Source organism: Cetorhinus maximus, unplaced genomic scaffold (genome assembly GCF_964194155.1).
Source record: "Cetorhinus maximus unplaced genomic scaffold, sCetMax3.hap1.1 HAP1_SCAFFOLD_386, whole genome shotgun sequence".
NCBI lineage: Eukaryota > Metazoa > Chordata > Chondrichthyes > Lamniformes > Cetorhinidae > Cetorhinus > Cetorhinus maximus.
In genome coordinates, this window is record NW_027596332.1 from 154412 (window position 1) to 173968 (window position 19557).

The 19557-nt window shown below is 47.1% G+C and overlaps 1 long non-coding RNA gene across 1 annotated transcript; it reads right to left on the reverse strand.

Moving 5' to 3' along the window:
• Window positions 1-7366: 7366 nt before the first annotated feature.
• Window positions 7367-16300, reverse strand: LOC144673567 (uncharacterized). Its single transcript, XR_013574374.1, has 2 exons — window positions 16061-16300; window positions 7367-7599 (listed from the first exon to the last, which is right to left on the reverse strand). It is a non-coding gene; the product is annotated as an uncharacterized LOC144673567 (long non-coding RNA).
• Between the last annotated feature and the right edge of the window lie 3257 nt (window positions 16301-19557).

The window sequence follows — 19557 nt, forward strand, 5'->3', positions numbered from 1 at the left end:
ACGAAGGTGGAGGCAGCCTGCTGATTGTGACACCCTGTCTGTGATGACTTTGGTGGGCATCCTCCGGAGGGCCGAGGCTTGGGTGGGCCCCGGCCTGCTTTTGGGGTCCTGGCTGTGTGACAGTGGCACCCTCCTCAGCCTGTGGATCTGGAGCTGCTGAGATCACCATAAGACCATAAAACGTAGGTGCAGAAGGTTGGTGGGCAGGCCAGGAGCCCCGGTGACAAATAGATAAAACATGAAACCTCATCCACTGATGGGATGAGGTTTCATGTAGGGTTTTAGAAAGTTTAATAAAGTTATTATGTAAATTAAGATCATGTCCCATCTCATTGTCACATGAGGGGGACATGTTAGGGAATTTTTTTTCTATTTTTCATATTTTTCAAACTGTAAGTGATCTCCCTGAGGCTGCACATAGCCTCAGGGAGATGTGCGCTCTTTCGTGCACATGCGCGAAAGAGCGCACTCTCACTTTTGGGGAACCCCCCCAGCTCGCACAGGAAGCGCATAGCACTTCCCGCCGGACGTCACGCTGGTGGCCCGCTTCTCTGGCGGGGATCGGCTCCCCACCCTCCGGAGATTGAGTTGGGCCCACCCGCCCACCAGGCAGAAAATTCTGCCCTCTGCCTTCTATTAGTTATCCAATCTTCTATCCATGCTAATATTAGTGACAAACCCAACGAGAGGAGATGCAATTCCAGACCTAGTCTTGGGGAACGAAGAAGGGCAAGTGGGTGAAGTGACAACTGGCGACCATATTGGGGACAGTGATCACAATTCAGTTAGATTTAGCATTATCATGGAAAAGGACAGAGATAAGGCAGGAGTAAAAGTCTTGAACTGGAGTAAGACAAATTTTGCAGAAATGAGAAGGGACTTGGCTGAGGTGGACTGGACAGCACTGCTGGAGGATAAAACAGTGGAAAACCAGTGGGAAGCACTAAAAAGCAAGATCCTAATTGTACAAAGTAGACATGTCCCCTACAAAAATAAGAGTGGTACTGCCAAATCTAGACCTCCCTGGTTGTCTAGAGGAATACAGGGGAAGATCAAACAAAAAGAGATATTGTATGATAGGCACAAAGAACTAAGCACTGTAAATAGCCTAGATGAATATAGGAAGTGCAGGGACGAAGTAAAAAAGGAAATAAGGAAATCAAAGAGAGGGCATGAAAAAAGATTAGCAAATAAAGTTAAAGATAACCCAAAGATGTTTTACCAATACATTAATGCTAAAAGGTTAGTTAAGGAAAAAGTGGGACCTATCAGAGATGAAGATGGAAACTAGTGTGTAGATGCAGAGGCTGTGGGAAGGGTTTTGAATGAATATTTTGTCTCTGTGTTTACAAAGGAAAGGGAGGATGTAGATATAGTAGTCCAGGAGGAACACTGCGAGATATTGGACAAGATAGAGGAAGTACTCGAAGGGTTGAAATCCTTGAAAGTTGATAAGTCACCAGGACCAGATGGATTGTTTCCGAGGCTGCTGAAGAAAGTCAAGGAGGAGATAGCAGATGCACTGAGGATGATTTTCCAATCTTCACTAGATACAGGAGAGGTACCGGAAGACTGGAGAAATGCAAACATAGTTCCATTGTTTAAAAAGGGATCAAAGCAAATGCCAAACAATTATAGGCCAATTAGTCTTACATCGGTAGTGAGCAAATTAGTAGAATCAATCCTGAGAGATAGGATTAACTGTCATGTGGAAAGGCATGGGCTAGTCAGGGATGGTCAGCATGGATTTGTTAAAGGAAGGTCTTGCCTCACAAATTTGATTGAATTCTTTGAGGAAGTGACAAGAAGGGTTGATGAAGGTAGTGCAATGGATGTTGTGTACATGGATTTTAGCAAGGCATTTGACAAGGTCCCACATGGCAGATTGATCAGGAAAGTAAAAGCCCATGGGATTCAGGGTAATGTGGCAAACTGGATAAAAGGTTGGCTTTGTAACAGGAAACAAAGGGTAATGGTCGATGGATGACCTTGCGAATGGAAAGTTGTCTCAAGTGTTGTTTCACAGGGCTTGGTGTTGGGACCCTTGCTGTTTGTGTTATATATTAACGATTTGGACATGAACGTGGGGGGCACGATTGGGAAATTTACAGATGACACGAAGATTGGCTGAGTAGTGGATAGTGTAGAGGATAGCCATAATCTCCAAAAGGATATAGATGGGTTGGTGGAGTGGGCAGTAAAGTGGCAGATGGATTTTAACATAGAGAAGTGTGAGGTCATACATTTAGGGAGGTCAAACAGTTACAGGGATTACAAAATAAATGGGAATATACTAAGGGTAGATGAAGTGAGAGATCTTGGCGTACAAGTACACAGATCCCTGAGGCAGCAGTTCAAGTAGATAAGGTTGTAAAGAAGGCATATGGAATGCTCTCCTTCACTGACAGAGGTATAGAATATACAAGTAAGTATATAATGTTGGAATTGTATAAAACACTGGTGAGGCCACAACTGGAGTATTGTGTGCAGTGCTAGTCACCACATTACAGGAAGGATGTAGTAGCTCTGGAGAGAGTGCAGAGGAGGTTTACAAGAATGTTGCCAGGGTTAGAAAAGTGTAGCTACGAGGAGAGATTGGATAGGTTGGGGTTATTTTCCTTAGAACAAAGAAGGCTGAGAGGCGACTTGATTGAGGTGTACAAAATTATGAGGGGAATAGATAGAGTGGACAGGATAAAATTGTTTCCCTTGATGGAGAATTCTAGAATCATAGGGGACATAGATTCAAGGTAAGTGGCAGAAGGTGTAGGGGGAACATGAGGAAGAACTTTTTACACAGAGGGTAGTGGGTTTCTGGAATTCGCTGCCCAAGTTGGTGGTTGAGGCAGAAACTTTAAACTCTTTAAAAAGTACCTGGATCTGCACCTAAAGTGCCGTAAGCTGCAGGGCTATGGGCCGGGTGCAGGAAGGTGGGATCAGAAAGGGCACCTGGGTGTCCTCGGGTTGGCATGGACAAGATGGGCCGAATGGCCTCGTTCTGTGCTGTAACTTTTCTATGGTTCTATGGTTCTAATATACTACCCTCAACATCATGGACACTTATCTTATTAAGTAGCCTTGTGTACGGTACCTTACTGAACATCTTTTGGAAATCCAAATATATTACATCTACTGGTTCCCCTTTATCTACCCTGCTTGTTACCTCATCAAAGAATTCTAATACATTTGTCAGGCATGATTTCCCCTTCATGAAACCATGCTGACTCTGCTTGACTATATTATGCATTGCTAAATGCTTTGCTATTACACCCTTTACAATAGACTCTAACATTTTCCCAATGATGGATGTTTAGCTTACTGGTATACAGTTACCTGTTTTTTGTCTCCCTCCCTTTTTGAATAAGGGCATTGCACTGGCAAGTTTCCAATCTTCTAGGACTTTTCCAGAATCTAAGGATTCTTGGAAGATTACTACCAGTGCATCCACTATTTGTGTAGCTACTTCCTTTAATATCCTAGGATGTAATCCATCAGTTCCAGGGGATGTATTGGCCTTTAGCCCTATTAGTTTCCCTAGTACTTTTTCTCTAGTGATATTTATTGTATTCATTTCCTCTCCCCCATTTGCTCCTTTATTATTTAGTATTTTTGGAATGTTATTAGTGTCTTCTACCGTGAAGACTGATGCAAAGTATTTATTCAACTCCTCTGCCATTTCCTGGTTCCCCATAATTATTTCCCCAGCCTCATTCTCGAAGGGGCCTTGTTATATTGTCACTATGGGGTCGCTATGCTCACAAATCGGTTGCACGCTAATCTGTCGGCAGGTGAGTCGATTACAATATACGGTAGATGCAGAGACCAATATGAAATGAAGCACATACTATTTATTTACAAAAACAACAGAGCACTAACATGATTTGTGTTTCTCCAACCAGCCCCTACTCTAGACTAAAATTAACATGGTAGCCTGCGCTACACAGCTATTGGGTCTTACAGTCACGTGGCCAATCTGCTCACATTCTCTTAAAGGTATATTACACCTCAGATTACCACAGGCCTATGTTTAGTTTGGCCTCTCTCTTCCTTTTTATATATTTAAAGAAGCTCTTACAGTCCATTTTTATATTACTTGCTAGTTTACCCTCAAAGTTTATTTTCTCCCTTTTTATTATTTTTTTGGACATCTTCTGTTGGTTTTTAAAACTTTCCCAATCCTCTGGCTCACCATTAATCTTTGCCACATTGTATGTTTTTTCCTTCAATTTGATACTATCCTCAACTTCCTTGGTTAACCATGGTTGGTTTATCCCCTTCCTAGAATCCTTCTTCCTCACTGGGATATGTCTTTGTTGTGAGTTATGAACTATTTTCTTAAATGTCTGCCATTGTTCAACAACCACCTTTTCTGCTAAAATCCTATCCCAGTCCACTCCAGCCAACTCTTCCCTCAATCCTTTGTAATTATCCTTATTTAAGTGCAGTTGGTTCCGACCCAAATTTCTCACTCTCAAACTGAACGCTAAATTCTATCATGTTATGGTCACTGTTTCCTATGGGATCTTTTATTCTAAGATCATTTATTAAACCAGCCTCCTTACACATTACCAGATCCAAAATAGCCTGAACCCTGGTTGGGTCCTTAACATATTGTTCCAGGAAACTGTCCTGAATACACTCTATGAATTCTTGCTCATGGCTACCTCTGCCAATTTGATTTCCCCAATCTACATGAAAATTAAAGTCACCCATGTTTAATGTACTGCCTTTTTACATGCCCTCATTATCTCCTGATTTATTCTCTGTCCTACAGTATAGCTACTGTTAGGGGGCCTATAGACTACTCCCACCAGTGTCTTCTTCCCCTTGTTATTTCTTACCTCCACCCATATGGAGTTTACATATTCCAATCTGAGATAATTTCTTGCTACTGTATTTATTCTATATTTGTACTAACAAAGCTACCCCACCACCCTTTCCTTCCTGCCTTCCTTTTGAAAAGTCACATACCCCTGAATATTTAGTTCCCAGCTTTGATCTCCTGTTATGGCTATAAGATCATACCCATTAACCTCTATTTGTGCCGTTAATTCATTTATTTGTTCCAAATACTATGTGCACAAGAAGAGGGGAGTCGGATAAGCCGGACACTCTCTGAGTCACCTGGATGGATGGGTCCGGAGTGTGCACCTGCTGATCCTCCTTCCTCTGGGTGCCCAGGAGTCACAGGCTGACTTCTTGTGGAGCAAGTGTAGCTGGAGTGAGATCGAGCTGCCCGGCACCCCTCTTGCGTACACACGTTGGAGGCCAACTATGGCATCAGTGATGGAGTTGAGCCTGTGCAGTAGTGCAGGAGCGAAGTCTTGGACCAAGGTCTCCATGGTGGCTGCCATCCTACCAGTGTAGACTTCAGTGTGTTGGCACGCTAACGCTATCACCTCAGAGTGAAGACGGACAGACTCCTCCATTGTGCCTTGCAATCTGAGGAGTGCAGTGGATATCCCTTCCTGATGTTCCTGAGCTTGCCTTTGCAGCTCCAGCAACTGAGACATGACCGAGTCCAGAGGCTCGTCATCTGACTCGGACTCAGCAAAGTTCTGGCCTCCAGCAGTCCTCCGCCTGGCACCTGGATTTCAGGCATTCTGCCACTGGTCTGCGACCTCTCCCTCTTGTTGTGTGCCAGCTTGTCCTGCATGGATAGAGATGGAGAAAGTGTAAGCAGATGATAAGTATGTCTGGCCTGTGTGGATAGTGAGTGGTCCCATGGGCGGGATGAGGACAATGAAGGTGTGTGTGAGAGAGTGAATGGTGATGTCTCTTGAACTGATAGTGAGTGAGGGCCCTGTGGATGTGTGATAGGTTTGTGAGTGTGTGAGCTGAGAGTGATGAGAAGAGTGATTTCCCCTGGTGGAATGAAGATCATTCATCCTCTTGTGGCACAGGGTGGCTGTCCTCTTTTGAAGGGCGTTGGCGCTGACCACCGCTGCCACTGCCTCCCAAGCTGGGTTAGGGCTGTTGCTGCCCATCCTGTGGCCAGAGCGGGGGTGCAGGACATCCCGGCGGGACTCCACTGCATCCAAAAGGTGTTCGAGGGACACGTCGCTGAACCTGGGGGCTGCAGTCTTCTTCAGGTTCAGGGCCATGTCTTTGTGCATCAGTTGTGATCTGGAAGCACTGATATGTGTGCTTGTGGCTGGACTTAAAATATGGCACCCGGCGTGATGCAGCGGCAGGGTGATGGCCAGCAAATGAATGAAAGCCCACCTGCCATGGAAACGGTGTGTTTCCTGGGAGTGCATAAGTAATGTGGCGGGTTTGGGTCGATACGGCGTGAAAAGCCACCATAGCGGCTGGCGATGTTGTTTTACCCGCCTACTACCGCACTTAGTGCAAATCTGGGAAAATTCCACCCACACACAATCTCATGCACCCACAACCCCCCCCGCCACACACACACCCACTCACATCCACACACTACCACACACACACCTCCTGCACATACATACACACACACACAAACACTCTCATGCACACAGCCCCACACACTCTCTCATGCACACATACACCCCCGCACACACTCTCTCAAACACACACACACACCCACACGCCCCCACCATCCTTTATCCCATATTACTTTTGGTTAACAAAAAATTTATCTAGCATCAACTGACATTTGCAGAAGAGAGTCCCAAACTTCTACCACCCTTTGCATGCAGAAATGTTTCCTAATTTCACTCCTGAACAGTCTGTTTTTAATTTTTAGGCTATGCTCCCCTAATCCTGGACTCCTCCAGCTGTGGAAATAGTTTGTTTTTATCTACTCTATGTTTCCCTCAATATCTTGAAAAATTCCCTCAAATGTTTTGATGAAGTATCAGAAGTTGATGAAAGGAATGCAGTGGATGTTATCTATACAGATTTTAAGAAAGTGTTTGACAAGTTACCACATAAAAGGCTGGTTAACAAAAATTGAGGATCACAGAATAGGAGGGGCAGCGTCCAATTAGATGAAAATTGATTTCAGGACAGAAAACAGCGAGTTGTGGTGAATGGTTATTTTTCAAACTGGAGGATGGTAGACAGTGGTGTTCCCCAAGAGTCGGTGCAAGGATCACTTTTTCTTTTTTTGCTTTATATAAATAACTTGGATATTGGAATACAAAGTAGAATTTCAAAATTTGCCAGTGATACCAAACTTGGAGGAGTGGCAAACAGTGAGCGTGCTACAAATCACCTGCAACATGATAGGCTAGTGGCAGATGGAATTTAGAGAAGTGAGCTGATGTGCTTTGGCAGGAGAGATAGGGAGAGGCAATACAGACTTAATGGCACAGTTATAAATAGTCTTGTCAGGGTTGTGGAGTCTTGCAGCCCTTTGAGTCAGGAACAGACTTGGCAGCAAAGCTTTGTTCTGAATCAGCCTTATTGAGACAAAGTCAGGACAAGTTTTTTAAGATCTCAGATAAACTATGTCAATAAATACAGGTGGTGATTTACAGGTTAACATGGGTTATATTACCCATGACAAGATTTGAACATGAAAGTGCACAAGTGGTTTCTCTTGCAGCTTTGTTTTTTTGGTCTTGAAGTCTCTCTCCCTCTCTTGTCTTGTCTTGTTTGTTCTGTTTCTGGATGTCTCTTTCCACCTGCAAAGTCAAAATCAAGGTTTCGTTAATCCTGACTCTTATCCAATTTACCCTTCTATCACTCCAATCATGTGAGGATACTTTCTCTGACCAACCAGGTATTTTTCATGTGAGGACTGTACCCTTAAAATGTGCTTTTCATATCTACCTGTGTCTCTTATCTTAATGTTTCAAGGTTTTTTCCTCTAGGGGGGCCTAGACATTCCAATTCTGTGCTTTCACATACATAAGCAGCCTCACAGACAGGTCCAAAGTCCCGGTGTTTTGATGCAAGTAAGTACTTTTAAAACTTGACCATAAAATGTTCCCATGGTCCCACTACCTTAGCATCATTCTTTACTGTGTCCTATTTCTAAGTTTTCCCACAAGCTTTTCCACTTTACTAGATCAAGATCAATTCACGAATAAAGCTAGATGTTAGAATGGCAGAGGAAGGCTTCAATCTACTTGATGAACCGGTCTACTCTGACCAAGGTGTAAATGTAATTCCGAAGTGTCTTAGGCATGGGACCAATGAAGTCAATCTGTCAGTGTGTCCAGGGGGTCCCTCAGGCTGCAGGACATTCTGAAGGAGAGCTTGGTTTGTGTTTGGAGATGGATTATGTGGTAGACAGACCAGGCACCATGAGAGTGTGGAATTCGCAGTACTCCTCATGTCAGGCCACCATGTGACCTTGGCAAGCATCTGCCAAGTTGTCTCATCTAAATAATGGATGTGAATGGAAAAGGAATAACAATTCTTCCCCCACTGTAGTTGGAACACAGGCCACCCAGAAGACATCGAGAGACTTCTTGAACATCAGTAGTTGGACATTGGAATCAGCCCAGTGCTGTATTTTAGGCCCATGGGCTGGGCTGTGACAGAGGCCTGCCTTGTTCATGCCATGATATCAACATACTCTTGTTGAAATTTCAAGTGTCAAAAAGTACTTAGATCCAGTCAGTTTCTGTGACAAAAGCATTGGCAATTCCCTCAATACCGTGGAACAGGTTGGTGTTTCAGAGTTGAATTTGCCGTAGTCGATAGTTAGCCTCTAACTGCCATCCAGTTTCTTTGCTGGCCAAATGGGTGAGTTGGTTGTGAAAGTGCCCAGCCAAAAAATATCCTGCTGAAGGGGGAATTGAATAGTGTGCCTGAGATTAGGGTACCTCTCTCTCTCTCTCTCTCTCTCTCGAGAGAGAGAAAGAGAGAGAGATGAGGTATTGTTTGGCTGGTATGTGAGGAGGCCCATTTATGGATTCCTTCCCTGTCTTGGGTCCACAATCATGCTTACCCATGGCAAACTCTTGGTGGTGCTTATGGATTGGTCCCTTCATCCTAGTGTCATTAGCTTGGAGGTTCATAGGCTGACTGTTTCTTAATCACAAGGACCTGTATATATGTACATAGTTCTTGTAGTTAATAAATACATACAGTTAGCCTACTAAAGACTACAAAGACTTCATTAAGGTCTACCAGATAGTATCCAACACCCAACAACAGGCCTTCTCAATCCCAATGTCTCCACCCCCAAGATCCCATGAAGGAAATCAACCGCCTCCGAACAGTTGATAGTGGGGTTCCGACACGATAGTCACGGATGGTGCGGGCAAAGTGGCTGTGCCTGATTGCCTCCCCCGATGGCACTCGTTGTGGTAACATGGTGATCAGTTGATCTAACTTTGGTCCCTTCATCATAGTGTCAGTGGCTCGGAGGGTCATAGGACGACCGTTTCTTAATCACAAAGACCGAATGAATGTTTGAGATCTCGACAGTACCCCTTTCCCTACCGGCTGAGTAAATCAACTACAAGCAGTTGTTGTTATAATCGATTATCGCTCCATTTTGATTCATTACATCAGTTCTCAAAATCCCCATCCTATCTGGGTGGTCATAAAAACAGGCATTGGAAGTTTACAGGTCAGTCCTTGCGTACATAATTGAGATGCCTCTCCTGTATCAGCTGAATCTGTAACATTCCCATTGAAACTTACGAGTAGCAAGCAATCCCTTTGCGCTACAGTATGGTGTTCAGGGTTTGGGGTATGTATGGTAGTAACGGCGGAACCTGTGTCAATGAACATAATCTGTTGTTGGTCCCCCTCTAAAACAACAGAAAGCTCACAGCATCCATGACTATCGTGTCGGAACCACATTATCAACTGTTCGGAGGCGGTTGATTTCCTTCATGGGATCTTGGGGGTGGAGACATCGGGATTGAGAAGGCCTGTTGTTGGGTGTTGGATACTGTCTGGTAGATCTTAATGAAGTCTTTGTAGTCTTTAGTAGGTTAACTGTATGTATTTATTAACTACAAGAACTATGTACATATATACAGTAAACAGTTCAAGCTAGCAGCTGTCTCCATACTCGCTTGTACACACAGCTCTATCCAACACTACACTGACCCCCCAGGTGCAGGTCATGTCTTCTCTTACACCACTGTGTGGGTGGTACAGTACTCAGTCCCGCGTTAACCCTATATGTGCCAGACCCTTCTACTACAGGGCTGGTGTTAATGGGAATGAATAGAAGGCACTGCAAAGTGACTGTGCCTGATTGCCTGCCCCCATGGCACTCGTTGGGGTAACATGGTGATCAGTTGATCTAACTTTGACTCCCCACCGTATGGATTTGAATCAGGCTGAGGGTCATACCGTGCTGGTGGTCCGCTCGGGTCAAGCTGGGGCCGGCAGGATGGTGGTGGCCCTTTTCTGGGTGCTCGACAATCCCTAGCCAGATGTCCTGTTCTACTGTAAGTATAGCAGGAACCTCCTTGTGTATTCTAGGGATACCTTCTCAGACTTTCTACACTGGCTCCAGCTATCTTTAAACGCACTACCATTGGTTTGTCCATCTTCAGGGTGTCTTTTACTGCCTCTGACGTGCATTGGGCATTCTGAACTATATCATCCCATAGTAAGTCTGGATGAGTGGTTATACCCATAGCCTTCTTTACCAACAGTTGTAACTGGGGTAGGATCATGGTTTTGATTACAGTGTGATAGCAACCAGTGGTAGAATTTTCCTGTTGGCATGTGGGGGCAGGCCCTGCACACATGCTCGTAAAATGATGCGTGGTGATGTCACGCGAGCGTCCCTACGTTACCGTGCGCCATCGTGATATTTCGTTGGGCAGGTGCCATTAATTCATGGGCCACTTAAGGCCCTTGAGGTGCCAATTGACCGTGATTTTTCAGAGCCCGTGCAATCTTCAGGTCAGCGCACAGGTGCAATGGGCAGGCGGGTAGGACACATTTGTATAAACCTCATCCACGGGCGGGATAAGAGGGACCAGTGGGGTCGCGAGTATGCCCTGTCAAGTATTGATGTTTCAATGTTACTGAAACTTGCCTGTGTGATCTGCAATACTTCAATATACATACCAGCTGCTTGGTCTGGACTCACAACCTTCAGGTCAGCACTCTGCAGTGAGGAACCTTTTTTGTGCCTGCATGTTTCAGGAAGCCTTCCCATAGCCTGGGAATGGGAGCTGAACTCTCCACTGGAGGCACCTCCTTTGAGGGAGAAGGGAGGGCTAGAAGGGGGAGGAGGCCAGGAGTGCACACTCAGCCTCCAGGGGAACCACCTTTGGGAAGTCAGGTGCAGGCACAAGGGGTGCAGGGCTAAGAGGTAGTCCAAGGCGGAAGGGGCCACAGAAGACGCCACTATCCTGCTGCCAGGGTTTACAGGCAGCGAAACAGCTACCTCAATATGACTGAGGTGCAGTGCCAAAGGAGGCTCCGTCTCTCAAGGGAGACAATCAACTACATCTGTCAGATGACTGGGCCTGAGATCTCTGTTAACTGTGTGGGTGGACACCCCATGTCAGTGCAAGCAGTTTACAGACGCACTGTTCAGGCGTGCATTGACCTTCATCCATTTCCGCTGCGACCAGGCAAGTCAGACACAGCGAGCCAGAGGCTTCGCGGCCATTGTTGCCTTCCCCCGCGTCCAGGGTGCTATAGACTGTACACATGTGGCCATCAAGGCACCAGCAGGTGAGCCCGGTGCCTTCGTCAACAGGAAGAGCTTCCACTCCATGAACGTGCAGATAGTGTGTGATCACAGGATGCAGAATCTACAAGTCTGTGCAAGATACCCAGGCAGCCTCCACGACGCCTACATCCTCAGACACTCCCAGTGCTGGGACTCTTCAGTGCTCCAGCCTGGCTGGATGGATGGCTGCTGGGTGATAAGGGCTATCCCCTCAGAAGGTGGCTCATGACGCCTCTCCACCATCCAAGAACAGAAGCTGAGCAGCGGTACAATAGGAGCCACGGCACCACAAGGGCTGTGGTGGAGAGAGCCATTGGTCTTCTCATGATGCGCTTCCGATGCCTGGACCGGTACACTCAGGTGGTGCACTCCAGTACCCCCCAGATTGTGTGTTGCTGATAGTGTTTGCATGCTCGCCCTCCACAATCTTGTGCTGGAAAGGGGGGCACTGTGGACGATGAAGACGTTGACACATTCGCTGCAGCTGCACACGATGAGTCCGGCAGTGAGTCCAAGGATGAGCACGCACAGGGAAATGCTGAGGGGGTAGATGCTGACCCAGGTATACTCCAGGGAGGCAGGGACACCCGGGAGGCTTTAATGCAACGAACTTTCATCTAGCACATCACATAAGGACCTCCAGGACCAGCCTGGGCTGTATGCTTCATATTTGAGACCTAAGTACAATATCTGCCTGGTTAGGAACATTAACTAAGGTCCTTGTTAATAAAACTGAATGTCCCACAAAGCATTCATTACATTATTGGAAACCGTCCACCTGCAGAACAAAAGAGACAACCTCAGCCATGGTGACATGTCTGAATTTAATATTGCAACCAAAGAAATTTAATGAAACAAAACAAAAAAGGTATTAAAAATCACACCAACTCATAAAAACCTCATCTCGGGCCAACACAAAAGCACCAGTGATAAACCCGTGGTGTGTCTAAGGTACCTTATGTTTACGTTTCCGGGTGCTATGTCTTGTTGCTGACCCCTCGCTGGGAGTAGCATCTGAGACAGCCTGCTCACTCTGCTGTCAGGTTGGTCTCGATGACCTTGGCGGTTGTCCTCTGGCCCATGGAGCCTCTGCTGGCCCCGCCTGGGAGGGAGCTGCCAGTTCCACAGCTGGCATCTCCCCAGTCGTCGCAACCTCACCGGATGCTACAGTCACTGGGAGAGGGGCAGAGGAGCTGCTGACCTCATCCGGAGCGCCCTGTGAGGTGCCCGCAGAGACGACAGGCAGCTGCTGCGTCGACGTGAAGTCGCTTCAGACCTCCCTGCTCACCGTAGATGGATGGGCATTGAGCCACACCATCTTCCACACTGGCACTGACCAGCTGAGGTCAATGCCGATCTGAGGACTTGCTGGTCAGAGCGCATCCCCAGGAAGCCCTGACGGGTCTCCTGGAGGGGGCTCTCCACAAGAGTCGTCACTCTCTCCATGGAGGATGCATGGTGCTCGGACATGTGGCTCATTGCTTCGGCGATCGTCTGCATAGATTCCTCCACCACGGAGACCAGCCAAGCATAGCCTCATGTGCCTCCCCCAGATGCTCCCGCTCCAGCTGCATTTCCTATGTCGCAGACAACTCCAGAGGCACATCATCAGGCACCGACTGAGGATGTGCCTGGTTCCCTGCAGTCCTCCGATTGCTGGCGTCATGGGCACTCTCTGTCTCTGCCAGCTCCTCCAGTGACTGTGAATTGCCCTCACCGCTGTGCCCCGGGACACCAGCCGATATTCTAATTCCCACCGAGGTGCTAATATCGGCGCTGGTGCCTGCCTAGCGGAGATGGTGTGACGCTGGTGAGGCTTCAGGGCCCTCAGGCGTGAGAGGGGGCCTCTGCTGCTCCTCCCCCCGGCCCAGCTCCATGATGCTGAAAGGAAGAACAAGGACATTAGATCAGTTAACATGGAGACAATGTCAATGTGCATCCCTGTCCCCCGGATCATTATGCGCTCATCCTTCCATAAGCAATGGTCAAGCAATGTTGAAAACTTCAATCACTGAACATTCAGCACTGCCATGGCTGTTGGGAGAACAATGGTGACCTCACTGCTGGGCAAACATACCTGCCCGTGGCACCCCAGTCTCACTGACACCAGTGGACCTGGGCACATGGTGCCTCTCCAAATCTAGGGCCTCCTGCTCGAAGCGGTGTAGAATTGCGAACTGTACTGGTCCACCGCCAGGCCTTACCTGCTCGGCTACATTATGTACATTCTTCTCCTGAAAAGGAGAGAAGAGCATTGATTAGTGCCACTTGTACCTGGATTCTCTTTGTGGATGGCTCACCCCAACCAGAGTGGGACATTGCAGGGCTCCAGTGCCTCCTCACCCCGTAGCTGCCGAACACTCACACAAAGATGCTAGGCCTATCCCCCCCGCCAACTCCCTTGGCCAAATGCTGCCTACATCACATTAGGCACCACATGGTCTAACCTTCCATAGCAAGGAGGTGCAAGCATGTGGGGTGCAGCGGACAGCAGATCGATCGGTGCCATGCCACCTTGAAGCTCCCCTCCCAGCATCATCACCCTGACTTTGACATGTCCTGGAGTTCCAGCACTGGGCCCAGGTGCAGCTCCTCCAAGTTGCCCCCAAAACAGTAATGTGAGTGTCACTGTACCACATGCTGTGGGTGCAGAACCCATCTCTTCACCACCCTCTCAGGGTGACCTCGGCATGGGCAATATCTGCTGGCCCACCCAGCAAAGGACACATGCCATCAATGAGTCAATGCAGTCACTACACTCACACTTGGGGGGTGGGGGCATCAGGGGGAATAGCCTACCTGCTGGGTTAAGTGGCCAATGCCAACATGGTACTCACCATTCCTGAGTGCAACAGGTCATTGCTACGGGGTCATTGCGACACTGGATCTGTGTGTGCCGCACCACGTCATGGGAGCTCACCACCTCCGCTACCTCCCCCCAGGCATGCTTGGTCATGTGGGGGGGCGTCCTCCTCCTGTCCTGGGGAACCAGCACCTCCCACCAGCAGCGCTCTGGGAAGCCCTTCCACTGGCCATGATTCGCAGCCTTGGAAAGGCTGCATCAGCTTTTTAAAACAGGCCCCTGGGCCGCCATTGGACCCGGCAGTCATAGCAGACTTGCCACCGCCCGCCCATTCCCGCTGTCCGCGGGAGCCGCGATTCACACTGGGCCGGCCTTAAAATGGCGGCGTGGACCCGATCACGGGTGGCAATCGGGTCCACATGCCCGCCCGTGCCCACTCTACCACCACCACCCACCCCCCCCCTGCACCCCCCCCGCCAACCAGCCAGATAATTCAGCCCCAGGAGACACTGGACAAGTTTTCACTCACCTGCAGGAGATGATGGGGATAAAACATAAACTGCACATGTCCCATAAAACCCAGTCTTCAGGGGCAGTGGAGGTGGGCAATAGAACTGTGAAGAACAAGTGTAAAAAGCTCTGTCAGATCAGCCCACTCAATAGGCTAACATGCTGCCAGTGTGTTCAATGGCAATCTGTTCGACTCCAAACAAAACAACTGGGGTGTCTCTATTATCAGGCTGGGAGACTGAAGAGACCTCGGGACATCTGACAAAAGTTGGGGAAATCAAAGCAACAGATTAAGGGTGGGATATTCTGGTCCCGCCCACCGCCTCGGTTGTCCTGTCCTGCCGAAGGTCAATGGGCTTTCGGGTGGGCTGCCGAATCTCCCGCAGTGGCTCCCATCATGGCACAGCTGGAAAATCCTGCGAAAAGTTGCGACTGTTTGAATGTGAAATGAGGTACATAGTTATGGTCCCAAATTATGGTAAAAGGAGTTTGCCTTTGATCTTAAATGGCAGGGGCCATACCCATTTGTAGACCATTTGAGTCCCTCAGTTTATTTGGTTCATTCCCGGGGAAAGGTGACTTAAAGTGTACCAAGTGGTACCATATAAACCAGCTGAAAACTGTGAAACAGTAAAGCCTACATTGATTTGTCTTACTGCGGGGCCATGGGTTCACGAAACAATGGCAATACTCAGATGGACCATCTTGGTACAGAGTTTGCCTCTACGATTCACAACTGCATCAGACACCAGGGAAACATGAAAGCTGCATGACCAGATTGAAGGCTGCAACATAAAGGTTTATTGTGAAGCTAAGTCTTTAACATCAATATAAGTAGGGGAAGGACTAATGATACAGTGCCGATGTAATTATGAGACAGTGTCAGCATTTGATCTAGGAAAGGAACATGGAAGGTTCAGTTGGGCCTTTGGGTGGTTCATGGTGAGTAAATTTACTGTTACAGGAAGTGGGGGAATCCCACTCCTGGGACAATATCAAGGCAGCCTGAATTGGCCAAGGTATCCACAGTGCAGTTAATGGCAGGGCTGACCAGCTGGCCAAGGAGGCAGCCGTGTCAGGAGACCTTTGTGAATTCCCAGACGACTGTAAAGTTCCAGTAGCCATCCGTACCCCTACCCCTCCTAATGACCAACAACAACAGTACCCACCCTATGCAATGGTGATATCATGGCAGGAACAAGCCAGGCCTCTGCCACAGCCCACCCCATGGGCCTCAGATACAGCACTGGGCTGATTCCAATGTCCAACTACTGATGCTCTACAAGTCTGTCGAAGTCTTCCCGGTGGCCTCTGTTCCGCCTACAGTGAGGGAAGAATTGTTATTCCTTTTCCATTCACATCTCCTATTCAGCTGAGACAACTTGGCAGACGCTTGTCATGGTCACATGTTGGCGTGACATGCGGTGTACTGTGGATTCTGCACTCTCACAGAGTCTGGTCTGTCTACGATTTAATCCCTTTCCTAACTGAGCTCTCCTCCAGAGTGTCCTGTAGTCTGAGGGACCCTGGACATACTTATAGATTGACTTCATTGGTCCCATGCCCAAGACACTAGGGAATTACATTTACACCCTGCTCAGAGTGGACCAGTCCACCAAGTGGATTGAGGCCTTCGCCTGTCATTCTAAAACCACAATCACTGCTGCCAAGTCTGTTCCAGCCTTAAAGGGGCAAAGACTTCCCAGTCTTTACAGTGTGTGGGAACAGTGGGACCAGGGGGTGCATGTACATTGATCTTTGAAGGTGGCAGGACATATCGAGAGAATGGTTAGCGAAGCATTTGGGATCTTGGGCTTCATAATTAGAGGCACTGAGCACAAAAGCAGGGAAGTTATGCTGAACTTTTAAAAAATTCTAGCTAGGCCACAACCAGTATACTGTGTCTAATTCTGTCCGCCACATTTTAGGAAGGTTGTGAGGGCCCTTGAGAGGGCTGTGACGAAACTATAATAAGTTAACCTTAATGTTATTGTGGTTTATTGTAAAGTATGTTTATGGGTGTGAGCGTAAATAGTTCTGTCTGTGTGATTTAATTAAATTAGAGTCAGATAGGCTGCAAGCTTGAAATTATCAAATGAAGTTAGAAGTAAAAGGCATTTGAAATGCTAATGAATAAATATGGGTGAGGACTTAGCATGTAGGGTGTGAAGGAAATTTGCATTTTTAGGTAAGTGAAAGAGTTGTTTGGATTTCAAAGAGATGGTGGGATGTTTACAACTAACAAGGTAAATAGGGCAAGGTTATTATGTTTATTTTTCCCAAAAGGTACTGACCATATTGGCAATATGAAAGGTTTTTATATTATGGGAAATGTACAATTCCAAACACGATTAGAACAATGGAATTTATGGATTAAAGAGAGAGAAACATATATAAAGAAGGAAGAAAGGTGGTGCAGTGGGGCCAAATAAGAGCTAAAAGGAGGGTATAAAACAACTTTGGGGAAGCCTCCAGCCATTCTTACAAAAATCTGCTGTGTCTAGTAACTGAAGTTGGAGAAAAGCCTTGAGAATTCCACTGTCAAGCGGGTGTTGTGGTAAATTTGTTGGCCTGCTTTTTAAATTTAAAATCTATTTTGGACTGTTGCCTTAAAGGGGGCATGTATTTGGGAATCAGTTTAATTCAGAATTTTGGGATTTGTTATAGCGTAAAGTAACTATAATCTTATGTATGTGCTTGAAATCTTTTCTTCTGTTAATAAATGTTTTAATTTAGTTTTTAAAATCTCTAAAAGTGTTAGTGATCTCATTACTTCTGAATTCAGTGCCCAAATCTTCTCGTAATAAATACAAGTTGCAAAATCGTTATGATAGTGTGCCCAAATTTCCCTTGTGGATTTGGTCCACCTGGGACACATCACCTGCCATATCATAACAGGGTTCAGAGGAGATTGACCAGAATGGTTCTAGGGATGCGGAATATTAGCCACAAGGCTAAGTTGGAGAAGCTGGGTTTGTTGATAGAGGGAAATATGCAATGAGACCTGGGTGTCCTCATACATCAGACGCTGAAGGTAAGCATGCAGGTGCAGCAGGTGGTAAAGAAGGCAAATGGTATGTTGACCTTCATAGCCAGAGGATTCGTGTACAGGAGCAGGAATGTCTTGCTGCAATTATACAGGGCCTTGGTGAGACCACACCTGGAATATTGTGTGCAATTTTGGTCTCCTTATCTGAGGAAGGATGTTCTTGCTATGGAGGGAGTGCAGCGAAGGTTTACCAGACTGATTTCTGGGATGGCGGGGCTGACATATGAGGAATGATTGAGTCGGTTAGGATTATATTCGCTGGAGTTCAGAAGAATGAGGAGGGATCTCATAGAAACCTATAAAACTCTAACAGGACTAGACAGGGTAGATGTAGGAAGGATGTCCCCGATGGTGGGGGAGTCCAGAACCAAGGGTCACAGTCTGAGGATACGGGGTAGACCATTCAGGACTGCGATGAGGAGAAATTGCTTCACCCAGAGAGTGGTGAGCCTGTGGAATTCATTACCACAGAAAGTAGTTGAGGCCAAAACATTGTATGTTTTCAAGAAGGAGTTAGATATAGCTCTTGGGGTGAAAGGGATTAAAGGATATGGGGAGAAAGCAGGAGCAGGCTATTGAGTTGGATGATCAGCCATGATCATGATGAATGATGGAGCAGGCTTGAAGGGCCAAATGGCCTACTCCTGCCCCAAATTTTCAATGTTTCTATGTCCACCTTGGAGCAAAGGAGACTGAGGGGAGATTTGATACAGGTGTACATGATTATTACAGGTTTAGATAAGGTAGGAAAAACTGTTCTCATGAGCTGATGGTACAAAGACTGTTGGTTTTGGGGAAGTGATGCAGGAAGAATGTGAAGAACCTTTTTTCACAGCGAGTGGTAATGACCTGGAACTCACTGCCCATGAGGCAGGGGGGAAAGTGGGAACAATCCATGATTTCAAAAGGAAATTGGATGAGTGTGGAGGAACTAAACTCACAGTGCCATTGGGATTGAGTGAGGGAGTGGGACTGAATGGATTGCCCCAAAGGGAGCTGGCATGGATTCAGTGGGCTGAATGGCCTCCTTCTGTACCATAAATGGTTCTATGACTCTAACTCAATCTTTAAGCTTTCCACTATCTACAGGCATGAGTCAGGAATATGGTGGAAGACTCCCCTCTTGCATTCTTCTCAAGCTCTACTCACACCTCACACATAGCTCACACCATTTGAGGTATCTCACACATACAAATACACCTGATAAATCGCTCAATCACAATCACCATACTTTCTCTTCCATGCCAAGGTAGCAGACAACAGGCGCCAACATTACCTGACTGGCAGAGGTGGGGGCGGGGGGAGGAGGGGAGGGGGGGCACAACTGCATGAGATCATTCCCTTTGAAGAGATAGCAGGTGGTGACCGCAAAGTCACCAAAGTGGCAGGCACCATGGCCACAGGTAGAGCAAGGGGCATGTAACATAGAGGTATGCGGCCAGTCCAGCTTCCCTACATATCCACAGTTATTCCTGATTCCTAATCCCCCACACCTCTCCTCACTCACAAGCTCCGCATGGTCTCATCACACATATCATCATATAGTCATCAAACACACAGAATGCAGTAACCCTTCGAGCTTCAGCATCACTGGCTCCCAGGAGCAAG